The sequence below is a fragment of the Vulpes lagopus genome, chromosome 7, assembly GCF_018345385.1.
Source record: "Vulpes lagopus strain Blue_001 chromosome 7, ASM1834538v1, whole genome shotgun sequence".
Classification (NCBI taxonomy): domain Eukaryota; kingdom Metazoa; phylum Chordata; class Mammalia; order Carnivora; family Canidae; genus Vulpes; species Vulpes lagopus.
The window spans coordinates 55545482-55564831 of record NC_054830.1 but is presented as its reverse complement, the minus strand read 5'-3'; the positions used below and the strand labels follow the sequence as shown (position 1 = coordinate 55564831).

General features: G+C 43.9%; 1 protein-coding gene across 1 annotated transcript in view; it reads left to right on the top strand.

Annotated features, from left to right (window-relative positions):
• The first annotated feature begins 12478 nt into the window (after nt 1-12478).
• Nucleotides 12479-19350, top strand: part of RAB7A (RAB7A, member RAS oncogene family) — a 70142-nt gene continuing 63270 nt past the window's right edge. The window contains exon 1 of the mRNA XM_041761685.1: nt 12479-12702. The gene's annotated coding sequence lies outside the window, so the exon portion shown is untranslated. The remainder of the gene's footprint in view (nt 12703-19350) is intronic.

The following is a 19350-nucleotide window of genomic DNA, read 5'->3' as shown; positions in this document are numbered from 1 at the left end:
ATTAACACCATTTTAGAATGAGGAAATTGAGGCCCAAATTGCTCAAGTGAGTTGCTCAAAGGGATTAGACTGGGGAAGTACCAAGAAGGGAAGACTAGAGCGGGCATGGAGGGACAGCCAGTCAGTGACTCCTGGATTAGTAAAAACTGCCAAGGAAGGAACTCTTGAGCAAAACTGGCCATGTTTACATAGCAAACCCCAAAGAACTTCATAAATCATGTAAAGCTGTGTCAGAGAGAATAATGCAACAGTTGACTTTGTTTTGAATGGTTCGGTTGTGTGGTGAGGTTTGGCAATGCCTATTGGGGCACTGGGGACATTAAGGCAGATCAGAACAAGTGCTAGCCCTTGAGAAGCCCCTCAGTCTAGTTGAGGAGCAGAGGAATAAGCAGACATCAAGTAAGTAGTGTCATGGGGCTGTAACAGGGGCCTACCAGGGCTATAGCTTCACTGTGGAAACAGGAGACAAGAGAGTGATGGCCAGAAAAAGCACTACAGTGCAAGTGACCTGTGATGGGAGACAACTCTCATACATAGACACATACACGCACACACTCTCTGCCTAACTTCCAGGGGCTTCATCACAGCTAGTATGTATTTCAGAGGTCTTACCATGACCATGAGACCCCATGTGACCTGCTCTGCCCATTTCTCCAGCCTCACCTCTTTGTACATTCTCCCTTCCTCGATCTGCTCCAACCACACTGGGGTCTTTGCTGTTCCTTGAGCAGGACACTTGTTTCTTCACGAAGTTTTTGCCCTTGCTGTTCCATCTACCTGTAATGTCTTCTGCTCAGGTACTGTCAACAGGCTGGCTCCCCCCTTGTCAACAGGTGTCTGCAGAAATGTCACCTCCTCAGGGAGCCTTTCTTACCACCTGTGTCTAATATCACTTTTCCCCCAACTTCCATCACTGTTTCTTTGTTGGTTTTTTTTAAAGATTTTATTTATTTATTCATGAGAGACACAGAGAGAGGGCAGAGACACAGGCAGAGGGAGAAGCAGGCTCCATGAAGGGAACCCCATGTGGGACTCAATCCGGCACTCTGGGATCACAACCTGAGCCAAAGGCGGATGCTCAACCGCTAAGCCACCCAGACATCCCTCCATCACTGCTTCATATACCATCTTACCATCTGCATCCCTTCATCACTTTATGGATTTCTTTTTTTTAATTTAGATATCTGATAGATAATATAATCTCATGGTTAAAATTTAAAGGTAATATAAAGGGCATGCACTGAAAATCTAGCTCCCAGCTTTATCTCATTCACCAGGTATTATGGTGGCTTTGTAGTACAACTAAGCTGGAACTACATTTCCCAGAATTCTCTTTCTCTATGTGGATCTGTGGTCACATTGGTCATAAGAGACATTTGCATGAGATTTGGAAAGCAAAAGTGAAACAGCAATTATACTGTTTATCCTCTGAAAATCATACAGGGCGCCTGCTCCTGGGGCAGCTCATAGTGTCACTAGTCTGGTGGTCTTGTTGGCTTGAGTCAACACCCTCTCCAGCCCTCCATCAGATCTCCCCCTTCAGCTTCTTTTAATCCTGGGCCAAGCATGTGTGCAGCTTTATGGCAAAGGACAGACACTAGGTTATGCTGCATGTCATCTACTTGTGGCACTGAAGTTAGAGGTGAGAAGACAGACATGAGTTCTATTTGGTCCTTGTGGATTCTAATTATCTTTATGGGGTCCAGTGTGTCATTGTCCTCCTCCATACCTGACCTATGGTGATCAATGTTGGTCCAACACTGAACACAGAAACAACAGCCTGCATAAACTTTTTTAACAACTCCAACAATTGGGTAGGTCTAACCCCTACCATTAATTTCCTATTCTAATTTCTCTGATTAAATATTAATTAAGGGACACCTGGGTGACTCAGGAGTGTCTGCCTTCATCCCAGGCCATGATCCTGGAGTCCCGGAATTGAGTCCCACATCGGGCTCCTACATGGAGCCTGCTTCTCTCTCTGCCTGTGTCTCTGCCTCTCTCATGAATGAATGACTGAATGAATGAATGAATGAATGAATAAATAAATAAATAAATAACCTTTTTAAAAAAGTCTTAATTGAGGGTGCCTAGGTGGCTCAGTAAGTTAAGCATCTGGCTTCAGCTTAGGTCATGATCCCAGGGTCCTGGGATCGAGTTCCACATCGAGCTCCCTGCTCAGTGGGGGGCCTGCTTCTCTCTCTCTCTCTGCCTGCCTCTCTGCCTGCTTGTGCTCTCTCTCTCTCTCTCTCTCTCTCTCTCTCATTCTCTGTCAAATAAATAAATTAAATAAAGATCTTAATTGATACACCAGTTAATCACATGTTTTATTTGCTGAAGTATGTTCTTATTCTACCTTCACTCTTCCCCCCTCCTGAAAAGCAACATATGGTATATACTATTCTGTATTTTGCTTGTTACTTAATAAAATTCTTACAGATGTTTTCATATCAATACACAGATAATTCTCTCATTCATTTTTATAGTTGCATACTATTTCATTGACTGGATGTATTGTACTTTATTTAACCAGTTTCCCCTTGATGGAAATTTGAGTGAAATTCTGTGTATGTGGGGAGGTGTTTACTTATGCATTGTTTACCACACAAAGTGGTAAGGACCTTGAGAGCAGAGGCCTTGCTTTTCTCGTGTCCTTAGCATGTAACAATGCTTAGCACATAAGAGAATCTCAGTAAATAGTTTATTGAAAAATCAACCACCTCTAGACTTTTTTCATGGGTTATCTTAGTCACACCCATCACTACTCTCCAATCTCTACTATCATCCAAATCCACACTGAGGGACCCAGATTGCTAACTTGACTCTCTTCCTCAGTTTCCTCCACATCTCTACTTACATGTCCCACAGACATCCTCTGAATCAGTATTTCCAGAACTGAGCTCCTTACTCCTAACCTCACTTTAACCTCCTTTGAACCTTCTAGGCTCCAATCTTCTCTCTTATCCTCTGGCCTCACAAACTCAGTCAGAGCACCAGGTCCCATCTGTGACCCACTGACAAACTTCCTTTTTTTTTTTTTTTTTTAATTTATGATAGTCACAGAGAGAAAGAGAGAGAGAGGCAGAGACACAGGCAGAGGGAGAAGCAGGCTCCATGCACCGGGAGCCCGATGTAGGATTCGATCCCGGGTCTCCAGGATCGCGCCCTGGGCCTAAGGCAGGCGCCGAACCGCTGCGCCACCCAGGGATCCCCCGCTGCACCACCCAGGGATCCAAACTTCCTTAAGTGAGTTTTCCGCATGGATCAATAAGTCACAATCTCTCATTCCCTGCCCACTCAGCCTCACATGCAGTCCTAGGTTGGGCTTCCTCTCTCACTTTCTGCAGGACACCAATTTAGTGAAGACTCTTAAAACAGCTGTAAGCATGTCATTCCCTTAACTAACAACTCTGAGAGGGATCCCTGGGTGGTGCAGCGGTTTGGCGCCTGCCTTTGGCCCAGGGCGTGATCCTGGAGATCTGGGATCAAATCCCATGTCAGGCTCCCGGTACATGGAGCCTGCTTCTCCCTCTGCCTGTTTCTCTGCACCTCTCTCTCTGTGACTATCATAAATGAATAAAAATTTAAAAAAAACCTAACAACTCTGAGGTCTGTCTCCCTCAACCCAAATCTGTTCTGCTAAAAGTCTTTTATATAACTGTTCCCTTCCCCTTCATTTTCTTTTTTTTCCCCCTTCATTTTCTATAGGCCCTATTCTGGTTATCTGTTGCTATATAACAAAGCAGCCCAGGAGTACCTGGGTGGCTCAGTGGGTTAAGTGTCTGCCTTCAGCTCAGATCATGATCCCAGGGTCTTGGGATTGAGCCCTGCATTGGGGGGGGGGGGGGTGTCCCTGCTCAGCAGGGAATCTGCTTCTCCTTCTCCTTCTGTACTTGGTCTCTTGCTTTCTCTCTCTCAAATAAATAAAATCTTTAAAAATAATCATAATATCTAAAAAAAAAAAAAAAAAGCGGCCCAAAACATGGCAGCTTAAAACAAAAATTTATTAGCATCTCTTGGTTCTATAGGCTGGCTAGGCTCAATGGGGTATGTCTCACTTGGAGCCTTTTGTATGATTGCAGTCAACTTTTAGTTGGGGCTATAATCTTTTGAAGTTTAACATGGCTAGACATCCCACATGGTACAGTTACGTGGCTGGCAACTAACGCTGACTGCCTCCTGGGGGCTCAGCTGGGGCTGTTGTTAAGAACACCTGTGATGGTTTGGGGCTCCCAAAGCATGAAGGCTGGTTTCTGAGGAGGAGCCTCTACTGCCTGAGCCTTTCAAAACTTCTGGTTGAAAACTGTAAGGCTGGGGCACCTGGGTGGCTCAGCGGTTGAGCATCTGCCTTTGGCTCAGGGCGTGATCCCAGGATCCTGGGATCAATTCCCGCATTGGGCTCCCCAAAGGGAGCCTGCTTTTCTCTCTGTGTCTCTCAGGAATAAATAAATAAAAATCTTAAAAAAAAACTCTAAGGCTTCTCATGATCTAGCTGAGAAAGTCACAGGATATTACTTCCCCTACATTTTATGGGCCAAATAAATCAGGAAGGCCAACCCAAATTCAAAAGGAAGGGAAGTAGATTCAACATCTCGAAGGAGGAGCAAAGAATTTACCACCATCTTTAATCTACCATAGTCCACCTTCTGGACACACATTATTTACATTCCTTCTATGTGCAAAATATATTCACCTCCTCCCAAGGACCCTTAAGGTCTCATTCTAAAACATCGCTGCTCCTAATGTATCTTATCATATAAATCAAGTCCCAGTACAGATTAGGCATGATTCCTCAAGAACAGATTCTTGAGTACTATTCTTACTGAAGACCTGTAAGCTACAGATAGGTCTTCTGCTCTCCAGAAACCCAACAGAATTGATGGGCTTGAGATTACCAGACCAGACACTTTTTTGAAAAGATTTACTTATTTATTTGAAGTGGGGTGCAGAGGGAGACAGAGAGAGAGTCCTAAGCAGACTCCCCACTGAGTGCAGAGCCTGACATGGGCCAGATCTTAGGACCCTGAGATTGATTGCAACTTGAGCTGAAACCAAGAGTTGAACACTTAACCGACTGCACCACCCAGGTGCCCCCAGAGCAAACACTTCTGTTCAAAAACGGGAAAAACAGGAGTAACATAACTACCACTGTGTCATAGCAATTCTGAAATCCAGTTAAGCACACATTGCCAGCTCTTTGATAGGGGTTCAGTCTTGCTCCCTGTTAATGATTCTGTGCAGCTCTTGACTCTATCCTCTTGGCTCATGTGCTTCTTCTAAGTCATCCCTTCTTTTCCATAAGAAACAGCCCATGTTGGGGCACCTGGGTGACTTAGTTAAGTGTCTGCCTTCAGCTCAGGTCATGATCCCGGGTCCTGCAATAGAATCCTGAGTTGGGCTCCCTGCTCAGCACGGAGTCTGTTGCTTCTCTCTCTGCCCCTCTCCCTGCTCATATTTTCTCTCTCTCTCAAATAAATAAATCTTTAAAAAAAAAAAAAAGAAGAAGTGGCCCATGCTTATATCTGAATAGCCTTCTCAGTCAGCTTTTTAGAAGGCTGGGGCTCACAGCTCTCTATATTTTGCTTTGCCTTTTCCTATGTTCTCTAATTGCTTCTTTATCTTCAAACCTAGCATTTTATATGGCTGCAGAATAGGGTGGAATTTTCATAATTCTTGGCCTTTGAGACCATTTCCAGTTTCTATTCTCCCAAATATTCTACATATGGTCCTCATTGAACACCTACTGTGCCCCAGCACTATTCTAGGGGATCAGGGATATAGCACTGAATGAAATAGACAAAAGTGCCTGCCCTATAGAACAGCCATTCTAGTGGGAGAGATGGGCAATAAGCAAGAAAACAATATAAAGAAACAAAACAAGTGCCTGGGTGACTCAGTAGGTTAAGCATCTGACTCTTGGTTTTAGGTCAGGTCATGATCTCATGGTCGTGGGATCAAGCCCTGCACTGGGCTCTACACTAAGCAGGGAGTCTACTTGAAGATTCTCTCCCTTTTCCATTCCCTCTATCTCGAATAAAAATCTTAAAAAAAAAAAAAAAAAAGGCAAGCAGGAAAATACCATGTGGTGTTTTGTGTCTAAATGTTGATAGGAAGGGCAACTTCCATTTTAAATAGGAAAAGCCATTCTCAATGGGAAGATGACATTTAAGTCAAAGTGAGGGATTGGCTATACATGTATCTGGGGGAAGAGCATTCTAGAAAGATAGAAATACAATTGCAAATGCCCGAGTTAGATATATCCCTTCTCTTTTCATAAACTAGTATAGTTTGAGAAGACTGATCTGAGGGGATATTAGAAGGAGATGAGGTCAGAGAGGTATTTTGGGGTCAAAGCTTTTAGTTTTAGTCTGATTTATGGGAAGAATTTGAGGAGGAGAATAATGGTTTGACATTTTTATAGAATTCTTCCTCCACATTCTCTACTTACATGTCCAAAGTGGGGGTGGGGGGGGGGACAGCCTCTGAATCAGTATTTCCAGAACTGAGCTCCTTACTCCTACATCACTTAACCTCCTTTGAACCTTCTAGGCTCCAATCTTCTCTCTTATCCTCTGGGCCTCACCAACTCAGTCAGAGCACCAGTGTCCACTTCTCGTGACCCACTGACAACTTCCTTTTTTTTTTTTTTTTTAATTATTATGATAGTCCACAGAGAGAAAGAGAGAGAAGAGGCAGAGACACAGGCAGAGGGAGAAGCAGGCTCCATGCACCGGGAGCCCGATGTAGGATTCGATCCCGGGTCTCCAGGATCGCGCCCTGGGCCTAAGGCAGGCGCCGAACCGCTGCGCCACCCAGGGATCCCCCGCTGCACCACCCAGGGATCCAAACTTCCTTAAGTGAGTTTTCCGCATGGATCAATAAGTCACAATCTCTCATTCCCTGCCCACTCAGCCTCACATGCAGTCCTAGGTTGGGCTTCCTCTCTCACTTTCTGCAGGACACCAATTTAGTGAAGACTCTTAAAACAGCTGTAAGCATGTCATTCCCTTAACTAACAACTCTGAGAGGGATCCCTGGGTGGTGCAGCGGTTTGGCGCCTGCCTTTGGCCCAGGGCGTGATCCTGGAGATCTGGGATCAAATCCCATGTCAGGCTCCCGGTACATGGAGCCTGCTTCTCCCTCTGCCTGTTTCTCTGCACCTCTCTCTCTGTGACTATCATAAATGAATAAAAATTTAAAAAAAACCTAACAACTCTGAGGTCTGTCTCCCTCAACCCAAATCTGTTCTGCTAAAAGTCTTTTATATAACTGTTCCCTTCCCCTTCATTTTCTTTTTTTTCCCCCTTCATTTTCTATAGGCCCTATTCTGGTTATCTGTTGCTATATAACAAAGCAGCCCAGGAGTACCTGGGTGGCTCAGTGGGTTAAGTGTCTGCCTTCAGCTCAGATCATGATCCCAGGGTCTTGGGATTGAGCCCTGCATTGGGGGGGGGGGGGTGTCCCTGCTCAGCAGGGAATCTGCTTCTCCTTCTCCTTCTGTACTTGGTCTCTTGCTTTCTCTCTCTCAAATAAATAAAATCTTTAAAAATAATCATAATATCTAAAAAAAAAAAAAAAGCGGCCCAAAACATGGCAGCTTAAAACAAAAATTTATTAGCATCTCTTGGTTCTATAGGCTGGCTAGGCTCAATGGGGTATGTCTCACTTGGAGCCTTTTGTATGATTGCAGTCAACTTTTAGTTGGGGCTATAATCTTTTGAAGTTTAACATGGCTAGACATCCCACATGGTACAGTTACGTGGCTGGCAACTAACGCTGACTGCCTCCTGGGGGCTCAGCTGGGGCTGTTGTTAAGAACACCTGTGATGGTTTGGGGCTCCCAAAGCATGAAGGCTGGTTTCTGAGGAGGAGCCTCTACTGCCTGAGCCTTTCAAAACTTCTGGTTGAAAACTGTAAGGCTGGGGCACCTGGGTGGCTCAGCGGTTGAGCATCTGCCTTTGGCTCAGGGCGTGATCCCAGGATCCTGGGATCAATTCCCGCATTGGGCTCCCCAAAGGGAGCCTGCTTTTCTCTCTGTGTCTCTCAGGAATAAATAAATAAAAATCTTAAAAAAAAACTCTAAGGCTTCTCATGATCTAGCTGAGAAAGTCACAGGATATTACTTCCCCTACATTTTATGGGCCAAATAAATCAGGAAGGCCAACCCAAATTCAAAAGGAAGGGAAGTAGATTCAACATCTCGAAGGAGGAGCAAAGAATTTACCACCATCTTTAATCTACCATAGTCCACCTTCTGGACACACATTATTTACATTCCTTCTATGTGCAAAATATATTCACCTCCTCCCAAGGACCCTTAAGGTCTCATTCTAAAACATCGCTGCTCCTAATGTATCTTATCATATAAATCAAGTCCCAGTACAGATTAGGCATGATTCCTCAAGAACAGATTCTTGAGTACTATTCTTACTGAAGACCTGTAAGCTACAGATAGGTCTTCTGCTCTCCAGAAACCCAACAGAATTGATGGGCTTGAGATTACCAGACCAGACACTTTTTTGAAAAGATTTACTTATTTATTTGAAGTGGGGTGCAGAGGGAGACAGAGAGAGAGTCCTAAGCAGACTCCCCACTGAGTGCAGAGCCTGACATGGGCCAGATCTTAGGACCCTGAGATTGATTGCAACTTGAGCTGAAACCAAGAGTTGAACACTTAACCGACTGCACCACCCAGGTGCCCCCAGAGCAAACACTTCTGTTCAAAAACGGGAAAAACAGGAGTAACATAACTACCACTGTGTCATAGCAATTCTGAAATCCAGTTAAGCACACATTGCCAGCTCTTTGATAGGGGTTCAGTCTTGCTCCCTGTTAATGATTCTGTGCAGCTCTTGACTCTATCCTCTTGGCTCATGTGCTTCTTCTAAGTCATCCCTTCTTTTCCATAAGAAACAGCCCATGTTGGGGCACCTGGGTGACTTAGTTAAGTGTCTGCCTTCAGCTCAGGTCATGATCCCGGGTCCTGCAATAGAATCCTGAGTTGGGCTCCCTGCTCAGCACGGAGTCTGTTGCTTCTCTCTCTGCCCCTCTCCCTGCTCATATTTTCTCTCTCTCTCAAATAAATAAATCTTTAAAAAAAAAAAAAGAAGAAGTGGCCCATGCTTATATCTGAATAGCCTTCTCAGTCAGCTTTTTAGAAGGCTGGGGCTCACAGCTCTCTATATTTTGCTTTGCCTTTTCCTATGTTCTCTAATTGCTTCTTTATCTTCAAACCTAGCATTTTATATGGCTGCAGAATAGGGTGGAATTTTCATAATTCTTGGCCTTTGAGACCATTTCCAGTTTCTATTCTCCCAAATATTCTACATATGGTCCTCATTGAACACCTACTGTGCCCCAGCACTATTCTAGGGGATCAGGGATATAGCACTGAATGAAATAGACAAAAGTGCCTGCCCTATAGAACAGCCATTCTAGTGGGAGAGATGGGCAATAAGCAAGAAAACAATATAAAGAAACAAAACAAGTGCCTGGGTGACTCAGTAGGTTAAGCATCTGACTCTTGGTTTTAGGTCAGGTCATGATCTCATGGTCGTGGGATCAAGCCCTGCACTGGGCTCTACACTAAGCAGGGAGTCTACTTGAAGATTCTCTCCCTTTTCCATTCCCTCTATCTCGAATAAAAATCTTAAAAAAAAAAAAAAAAAGGCAAGCAGGAAAATACCATGTGGTGTTTTGTGTCTAAATGTTGATAGGAAGGGCAACTTCCATTTTAAATAGGAAAAGCCATTCTCAATGGGAAGATGACATTTAAGTCAAAGTGAGGGATTGGCTATACATGTATCTGGGGGAAGAGCATTCTAGAAAGATAGAAATACAATTGCAAATGCCCGAGTTAGATATATCCCTTCTCTTTTCATAAACTAGTATAGTTTGAGAAGACTGATCTGAGGGGATATTAGAAGGAGATGAGGTCAGAGAGGTATTTTGGGGTCAAAGCTTTTAGTTTTAGTCTGATTTATGGGAAGAATTTGAGGAGGAGAATAATGGTTTGACATTTTTATAGAATTACTTTGGCTGCTGTTTAAGAAATGGCAAAGGGTCACATGGGAGTGGGAAACCAAGGTTTTTTTGCAATACTGCAGGGGAGAAATGATAGAGGTTCAGACCAGGTGGTAATAGCAGAGATAGTAAAAAGTAGTCATGTTCTGAATATCTTTTGAAGGCTGTGGATGAGGGGTACCAGAGAAAAAGGAGTTAAATTCATTTTCTAGGACTTCTGTAAGAAATCACCACAAGCTTGGTGGCTTAAAACAACAGAAATGTATTCTCTCATACAACCTAAATAGGAAATTCAAAATCAACATCCCTCCTTTTCCTTGGCTTTTTCAGCTTCTGATGGCTGTCAGCATTCTTTGGCCTGTGGCTACTCATTCCAATCTTTGACTCCATCTTCAGGTGGACTTCTTTTCTCTGTGTGTTTGCACTCCATGTGTATCTTATAAGGAAACTTGTCATTGGATGTAGAACTCACCTGATAATCCAGGATGCTCTCATCTTGAGATCCTTAATTACATTTGCAAGTACCTTTTTGTAAATCGAACCATATCCACAGGTTCCAGGACGTAGGCTTATCTTTTTGTAGGTCACTTATTCAACCCACCACAGAAGACAAGAATGATTCCAAAGTTTTTTGTGGAGTGAGCAACTGAAAGAATAAAGTTTTCATGAACCAAGACAGGAAAAAACTATGAGAAGAGTATGATGTTGAAGATGGAGATAAAGTTCTGAGTTGATCTGAATGTGTTCAGATGGGGTGGGTCTTTGGTAGTATGGTAGTATGTCCTATCCTCTTGAGAGCTGTATAGTGTACAACTTTATTGTATTTATTTATTTATTTATTTATTTATTTATTTATTTATTTATTTATTTATATTTTATTTATTTATTCATGAGAGACACACACACACACAGAGGCAGAGACACAGGCAGAGGGAGAAGCAGGCTCCATGCAGGGAGCCTGATGTGGGACTCGACTCAATCCCAGGTCTCCAGGATCATGTCCTGGGCGGAAGGAGGCACTAAATGGCTGGGCCACCCGGGCTGCCCTATTGTCTCACCTTTAATAGTAAGCTCAGAGTCTTGAGCTGTTGTCACCAGCTGGACTCTGAAACCTGACCTTTACTGTCTACCTGCTTATTGTACTCACTGATGGGTCTCACATTTTTCCTTAGGTTCTTCTTTCCAGCTTGTCTTTTAACTCAGGCAAAAGATCCGAGGGGCATAATATTCCCTGATGGAAACCAAAATGCCCCTCAAACAATAACAACTGCCCAGATCACACAGACCAGTTTGAACTTAACCCTCATGCCTATGCAGACGGACCATGGAGTGACCCACAGAGTGACCAAGTTACCTTGTTATAATAGTAAAATCTCGACCCAAGGAGGAGCACAAGCTTTATATATATAAAATACAATGCATGTTTGTGTAGGCATGTTTCCTTAAGACACAAGCACCTCCTTTTGCCCACCTCTACATTCGATGACAAGGCTTCCCTATCTAAACAATCATCCTAACCCCAAATAATAGGAACCCATTCACCCTTGATCCATGAGCCATGGATTTGGCAGTTATTTCCCAACAATTTCCTTATTTGCTGCAAATAAAGTTTACTTTGTGAGACAACTCCATCTGGTGTATCTGTGACTCATTAAGGAGCAACCTCAGGTTAGTTGGGTTACACTATTTTTCCATTTTCTTGGACCCTCTCTTCTGCCATAGGAAATGTTCTGGTAATACCTAATTCACCTTCCTGTCTCTACCACTCTGTTACACCATTAGTGCAGTTGTTTCAGGTCTACTAGATCATGCACATTGACATCAGACACCCCTTGGTTCTCATCCCACTCTACCACTTAAGTGTGAGAGTGAGGTCAAGTGACGTGTGGTGGGTCTCTGTTCCCTATTTGCAAAATGGTGAAAATAATCTCTCCTTAAGCGGCTAAAGTGAGGACAAATAGAGATGATCCAAGGTGCAGTATAGGGCCATGGTAGGTGTTCAGTAAATAGGGGTACCCTTTCCCAAAGCATTGCAAGTGTGTCAAATAATCACTCTCTTATCTCCCACTACTTTCTCAATGAGAAAGCCCATTCCTAGAGCATGCTGCTTTGCTGATCCGGAAGAGCTCAGGGCACATAGTAGGATTACTTAGTTGACTGATCTGTGCCTTCTGCAGAGGGACACTACTGTTAGGGCCAGTTTAATCTCGTCCTCTTCCCTGGCTTTCGTTATTCCGGGGACACCGGGGAGATGGCCGAGACATCGGTTCTTGGATTCAACATGGCGTCGTCCTCCTCATTGTACGAGCCTCAAAGATGGCGACAACTGCCTGGGGGCAGACATGTTTGCACCACGTGATCCAGGTTCAGCCCAGAGGCGGCCGGAACGTGACGCAATATTGAGGCGGGGCTCCTTCCCCGCACTCTTGGCGTCTAGAGTCTCGTGACAGGTACTTCCGCTCGGGGCGGCGGCGGTGGCGGAAGTGGGAGCGGAGCCGGAGTCTTGGCCATAAAGCCCAAGGCGGCGGCAGCGGCGGCATTGAAGGCCTGGGGAGTGCCGAGGAGGCCGCCGGAACCGGAATTTGGACTTGTCCTCGGCCCCTGTCCATCCTTGCTCCTCTTCCTCCGCGGGAGCCCTAGCGACGCGCCCGGCCCGGAGCCTCCAGCGGAGCGGCTGCGGTAAGCAGCGGGCCCAGCCTGGCCGGTGGCCTGGCCCCATCCCCCTCCTTAGCTCCTCGGTCGCTTGGGCCTCCCGTCGCCTGTAGTTTGGGGCGGCTCTGGGCCCGGTACAGGCCCCGTGGGGAAACCCTGCGGAGCTCGGGGCCCGAGACCAGGCCCGGACCGCACCCGGCCGGGGAGGAGGTCAGAGGTCGCCGGGTGTGACCTCTGGTCGAGTTGCGGACCGCGGGCCGGCTGTCTGGGACGCCTGGTTTGCCGGTAGCGTCAAGACCTCGGATCCGGAGTGTCTCCTGATTTGGGTGGCCTCCCGACACTGAGGGCCTGCGCCGCGGTGGGACGCGCTGGGCCGAGTCCCTGGGAGCCGCGAGCGGAGTGTGTCGGAGCCGACCCCGCCCGCTGCCTCGTCCGGGGACGCTGGCCCGGGGCGCCGCTGACCGCGCGGGCCTTGCCAACAGGCGCCCGGGGCCGAGGCACGTTCCTGACCCTGTTAGTGCGGGAGGTTCCCTGACGGCAACTGAGTCAAGGCGGTGAGTCAGGTCACGTGCACTGGGCTCGCCCCAAGCGCTTGTATACCTGTGAGACGCCTCTGGCTCTGGTAGACAGGGGGCTTGTTGTCCTAAATGTGTTGTGGTCAATCCCGAAGGAAGTTTTCAAACTTACTGGGTGAGAGATGGTGGCTGACTCTAGAGCTATATTTGGATCCCACCGCATTGGGGGCCTTGATGCCTAGTGGTTCGTAAAGGTGGAAAATTGAGAAGAATAATTGCAAACATTTGAGCGCTGGTTGTATTCTGGGCAGCGTGGCAAGACCTTTGCATAGATTTTTGTGTTTGATTCTCAGAACAGCCCTCTGAGGTACCATAATTGTCGAAGAATGGAGAGGTTAAGTTGTTTGTCCAAGGTCATCCAGCTAATAAGTAATGGAGCGGAGAGTCCAGCCCAGGCAGGCAGACTCCGGAGTACTGTGCTCAGTCTGGGTTGTATTGCTTTCCGATGCTCCTGAAGTTTGTGATCTATCTTTTGTCACCTGGCATCTTCCTCTCTCCGCCTCCTTTGTTTCCAGTGATGCCATTTGAAATCCTCCTTCGGTTCTGCTTTACAGCCAACTTAGTGCTACCTTAAAATCATAAAATGTTCCATTTGCGGTTGTGACTTTTAACACAACTTTTTTCTTGTACTGTAGTGGCAGTAGATTAGAAGCTCTGCAGTTTTAGCAAAGTGCTTAATTGAGGTCTGAAAATTTTTGATAAGTAAATGTTTTGTGAAATGAATTAAGCCTGGCAATCCTGCCATGTGAACCTTTCTTAAAACCTTAGTACATGGGTGTCTAGTCAGTTGGTTCTGTCCTGTTGAAAATACTGTATCTTCTCTTTGGATTCCAAAAGAACAGCCTCTTGTCTTTTCCTTGTGACTTAAGCAGCTGATTAGCCTCATGACTTATCATCCATGGATTAATAGAGTCTCCTATTAGTGTGTTTCTCTTCAGACTTGGGAGACTTTGTTCAGATTTGAGTCTGAGAACTGGAAGGTGAGTTGTATTTCTGAAGATACTGTCCAAGCTAAAGCTTAGTTCTCCCAATCCTATTGCATTCTAATTTAGTTTCTTTTTAAACTTTGCTACCCAAGGTTATATTTGGGTATCACTCCGTTAAATATATCAATATATATAACAAACTGATATATTTAAGCGAGTAATAAATACGGTAGTCTTAAATAGTGTTTGAACTTAGAGAGTAATGATGAGCACTTTTTCATTCAGAGATGTTTTGAGTATCTACCATGTATTAGGCATCACTGGTTATTGACTCAGGGAGACAGGTGTGGTTATTGTCCTGAAGGAATTTAAAAATGGCGTTTGATCATGGCCAGGAATTCTGTTGTGGAATGGCTTGGTGATAGAACCTGAGGCTTTTGGAAAAGGAATCTTTTCTCATCACTGCATGTGAATCCATAGTAGGCAGTCTGATGTTCTGGCCAACTTGAAGGCTTTGTTAATTGTAATAGCATTTGTATGATTTGCTCTTGAGAGTATAGAGGATAACGTTACAGTTCCAAATTGGTCACGTCTTTGGAAGAGAAACCTTCAAGACTAAATATGTTTTTCCTTTTGCTGTACTGGCATTTTGTCCTTCACTTGAGGGAATTCTTGTCACTGCTATTTGACACTGTAAACGTTTGCTGTTGCTGTGCTCTTGGAGCAAAAGCACATTTGGCATGGTGGATTATTATTATTTTTTTTTAGCCGATGAAGAAAGTTTAATATAGTGTCCACCATTTATAGTCCCAGTATTTTACTAAATAAAGCCCTACGCCACCCCAACTCCTGCCACTGCTCTGGCTCCCCTTCTTTAAAAGGAGATGTAAGTTTTATGTTTGTGTAGAACTTCATGAGCAAACAAACAGAAGGGTGGAATGTAGAGAAGACACTCTAAAAATAGTTTTGTTAGTATACCTCTCTAGGTAATTGTTAGCAGTCACTTGGGCATTTGCTTGTTTTGTTTACGTTTTTTCATGCCAACGAGGCCTAAGCCCCCAAACCCTGTAATCAAAAGCATTGTTTTATAATAAAGTGTGGCTTTGAAGCCGATTCGCAATCCCATCACCAAGTGAAGCAAAAACTTGGTTTTGATTATTGATTAGCTTCTAATCTCCAAGAGAATTGTGCTGTCATTTCTACCCTTCTATTTAGTATTAGCCTTTCTGTGCAAAGGTGTAGCAAACTCAGACCACACTCTTGTGATAGTCTTCTTATGCACGGTTTCTTTCTGAGATTTGACATAAGTATTTACCATTATTCTGTGATAAAGTGTTTAACTCTACATCTGTACAATTCAACAAAAAAGGCTTTGGATTTGACCAAATATTGGACTAGGAGTTACATACAGACAGGCAGCGTTTTCTGGGGAAGTAAAGACGAGTCCTCCAGAGTAAGGCTAACTGGTGGTTCCCCTTGGTACTGATGTCATCCTCTGAAGGAGACCAAAGCTGTAGAGATGAGCACCCCCCCCCCCCCCCCTTGTGGCTGCTGGCTTTCTGCAGACTCTCATCACCCATGTAAGGTTGCTATTGTGTTCCGGGTCAGCCATCGTGTGTTAGCAGACAATCATCTGTTACTGCCATCTCCCAGATCTCCATGCCTGTCTGCAGTTTGCTGCAGACACATTTTGCAACGTGTTGATCTCTTCAGTTTTTGCTCTCACATCTTCCTTCTATTTTCTGCTTTTTCCTAAACACAGAAAAATAGCTTGCATTTGTGTTTTAAAACGTCTTCATGGTGGTTGTGGTCAGTGTGATTTGTGAATCAAAGGTAAACGTGATGTGTGGTGGGTGAAATCAGAGTAGGCTTTTTAGCAGTGCCTCTGACTAGTTTCAGTTTTAGTACTCAGGCTGTGATTTCAAAAACAAATTTAAGAATAACTACTTACAGAATGTCTCTGTAGGGGAGGAAGAAAGCTTGGGACTTGGTTCCAGTGGTGGCATACAGTGTTGGCCTTGCTCATTTGCCTGAGGATGCAGTTCTTAATGCAAGGGACCTCAAGCCTCTCCTAGGCTGTTTTGGTGATGTGGTCACTGTTGTGGAGCTCAGTCTGACTTTGTTGTCCATTTCCTGGTCGACTCAGACTGCTTGCTGTTCTGGCAGAGCAAGACTGAGGAGGCATGGTAAGGGAGGCCTGGGGACCTGACAGTGTTAGGAATTCTGTAACCTCACTTGGCTCTCAAATGAGCTTGCTTGTGTGATTGCTACCAGAAACAGTGGAGCTTCTCTGTTCTCCCTGATCCTTCAAGTAAAGATGGCTTGTGCTTGCTACTGGCTTTCCTGGAGTTGTTCAGCTCAGTTGGGTTGGTAATCCTTTAAAAATTACATTGTGAGCTAAATAGCTACATTGTTTGTTTCTAATTTTTGTGTGCAATTTTAATTAAAAGTTTATTTCCATTTGATGAACTTTAGTTTGAGTAATTTGAGAGTACATGATAAAGCCAATATGAATTAACCTTTTAAAAACCCAGTTGTAACAGCATAGAATTTATTTAAAAAGTAGTGCCTCTTAGATATGGTATTTAGTCAATGTACCAGCAGTGCTCTATATGCACTTACAGATCTGAGGACCCCGGAAATTACCCTGGGTCATTTGGACAGCCTACAAGTTAAGAGCCACTCATCCTATGACTGTTGCCATTCAGTTGACCGTTGCTAAAGAGTATTAACATTCTGTGGAAACCTTCTTACACAATACTTGTTTCTAAATGCTTTTTAGTGTTTGTGTAGTACTTACAATTTAAAGTTTTGGTTTTTTCTTGTTATCTCTACACTCGACATGGGGCTTAAACTTACAACCCCAAGATTAAGAGTCACGTGTTCCTCCCACTGAGCCAGCCAGGCACCCCCCACTACCTTTTATTTAGGATGACATTTCTTGGGACCCCTGGCTTAGTTGGCTTAAGTGGCTCTTTCATTTCTGGCTCAAGTCATGATCTTGGGGTCCTGCAATAGAGCCCCACTTGGGGCTTAGCAGGGAGGGGGCTCTAGGATTCTCTCCCTCTCCCCTACCACCTGCTTATGCCCACATGTGCTCTCTCTAAAATAAATAAATCTTTAATAAAATTATGTTTCTCTTTTGCTGATTAGTAAACAAGTCAATTATTTTTAAGAAAAAAAAGAGGGCGAACACCCCCCCCCCCCAGGGAAAAGAAGAAGTAAAAAGAAATTGATTCACTACCCAGAGGAAGACCACAGTGTTAACTGGTTATTTTCTTCCTATGAATGTATACTTTAATCTTTCTTTTATGCAGTTGAATAAGATACAGTATGGTAATTTAACTGTGGGGGGACTGAACACTCTTGGGTCTTTGACCTATGGGATCTTTCCTAAAAAAACACTCAGTGATAGGAAGCTGGGCATCATGAGACTAGCTGTGTTTTTTGTATGTTTAATGGCAACTGGTAAAGAACCTGATGCATCCAGTTCAAGAATAGTTATTTGGTGTGGTGACACTTGATAAGTAAAGTGTTGCTCCTATTTTTAAGTAATTTTTCATTTCTATATGTTAGTAAACTTTGAATTTGAAGTAGGACATACGGAAAAGTACACAAATAAGTGAACTTGGATATTTTTTATAAACTTAGAAGCCTCCTTGTGACTCCTTCAAGTCATTATCCTCCCATCCTCCCAGCGTAATGAGTCTGCTGGTTTTGAACATTATAGTGTGATTTTGCTGCATTTGGACTTTGTATAAATGGAATCACACACTACATATTCTTTGTCTGATTTCTTCGATCCATTGTTGTGTTTTGCATTCAGTGCAGTTGTAAACTCCATCTTCATTGCTCAGAAGTATTCTATTATGTGGTATACCATAATGTATTTATTAATTTATTGATGTGCATTTGGATAGTTTTAAATTTATGGCTGTTACAAATCATGCTGTATGAATGTTCTTGTGTCTGTCTTTTAACTAACATATTTCTATTACGTTAATACCAAGCAGAGGAAAGGCTGAGTTTTAGGGTATGTATCTGTATTCTTTTGTGGGAGTGCTGTAGCAAATACCACAGGCTTAACCAAAAGAAATTTCTTTTCCTATAATTCTGGAAACTAGAAGCTCAAGATCAAGGTGTTGGTAGGTTTGACTTGTTTAGAGACTTGTCTTCTTAGCTTGTATGTGGCTATCTTCCTGTGTCCTCACATGGTCTTTCCACTGTACCTGTTGTATCCTAATCTCTTATAAGGGCATCAGTCATATTGAATAGAGCTCATCCTCATGACCTCATTTAACCTCAAATCATATCTTTAAAGTCCCTGTCTCCAAAGATCATCACATTTTGAGGTGTTGGGGGTTAGGACTTTAACAAATGAATTTGGTGGGGATACAATTCAGCCCATAAGTGTATTACACTTTGGTAGATGCTTTCAATTATCCAATTGTTGTACCAGCTTTCACTCCCACCAGCACTATTGAGAGTTCCAAATATTCCACATCTTTGTTAACAATTGTCGTCTTTTTCTTTTTTCTTTTTTTTTTTTTTTGCCGCCTGGGTAGGAGCCTACTTTTTATAGCCCCATTCAGTACCAGTATAGACAATCCTTGAGGGAGTAGAGAAGTTGTTTAAGGAGCTAAGCGTGTTAAAGTTTGAGACAACCTCTTGTAAATGCTTCGTAAATCTGTTAGGGTTAGAAAAGCAGATTGGTTTCTGTCTAGTGAGTGGTTAGTCCTCCATAGTTGTGGATTAGTTTTTGCATTTATGATCTGGATCCATTCCTGGTGGTGGAATTGGCCCAAAAGTATCATCTGTAGGGTATAAATCTAGCCATAATAAACAGTGCTTTCATTCAGATTCTTCTTTGATCTAAGCTTGAGCCCTGAAAATATTGGATTCATTCATACATGTACTAGAAAATATTGGATTCATTCATACACATACTAGAAATAGGTCTGTTTGCATATTCTGGCTGACCATTTATTTTATTTTTTTTTATAGATTTATTTATTCGAGAGAGAGAGAGAGACAGAGAGAGGGGCAGAGACACACAGGCAGAGGGAGAGGCAGACTCCATGCAGGGAGCCCGATGCAGGACTCGATCCTGGGTCTCCAGGATCACACCCTGAGCCAAAGGCAGACAGATGCTCAACCGCTGAGCACCCAGGTGT